The 633-nt window shown below is 42.0% G+C and overlaps 1 non-coding gene across 1 annotated transcript; it reads left to right on the top strand.

Annotated features, from left to right (window-relative positions):
* LOC135570495 (U1 spliceosomal RNA) lies at window positions 1-165 on the top strand. Its single transcript, XR_010463551.1, has one exon. It is a non-coding gene; the product is annotated as a U1 spliceosomal RNA (small nuclear RNA).
* The last annotated feature ends 468 nt before the right edge of the window (window positions 166-633 follow it).

Here is a 633-nt window from a genome sequence, read left to right as displayed (position 1 = left end):
ATACTTACCTGGCAAGGGAGATACTGTGATCAAGAAGGCAGTTCACCCAGGGCGAGGCTCAGCCATTGCACTCTGGCTGTGCTGACCCCTGCGAATTTCCCAAATGTGGAAATCTCGATTGCATAATTTATGGTAGTGGGGGACTGCGTTCTGACCGGGCTTATGAAGATCTTTCAAGTCAGTTGTGAAAGAGATGTTGTGGACCAATCGAAAGGTGGAAACATTTGTCTGTAGCCAAACATTGTTGGCATTTTGTGGAAACATCATGTTGTGAAATGTTGCAGCCCCATTGCGCTTCCAATATGAAATTGTCCATTCATGCACTACTCCTCCTTAGCACAGAACAATGCACTAGGATTTCAACATTCAGAGCTTTTGTGTATTTATTCTGGCTAGTAGGATAGCTGCATGGGAAACTGTTGCTCATGATGTATTTGTCAGGAGTCATTGTATTTGTCCGTTTTTTCTCACAAGGCTGAAATATGTGCCCTCGCTTTGAAATGTTAGCAAGGTTTGTTTGTATTTCATTCAACTATCTGTGCTAATAAGTGATGGCTATAGCATATGTCATTTCTTCCTATTTTTGAGTGACCCAAAGTTCAAGCTGCTGATCTAATTGGTGAAAATGCAATG

The sequence above is a fragment of the Oncorhynchus nerka genome, linkage group LG3 (genome assembly GCF_034236695.1).
Source record: "Oncorhynchus nerka isolate Pitt River linkage group LG3, Oner_Uvic_2.0, whole genome shotgun sequence".
Classification (NCBI taxonomy): domain Eukaryota; kingdom Metazoa; phylum Chordata; class Actinopteri; order Salmoniformes; family Salmonidae; genus Oncorhynchus; species Oncorhynchus nerka.
Note: the sequence above shows the minus strand (reverse complement) of the source record. Positions and strands in the feature narration are given on the sequence as shown.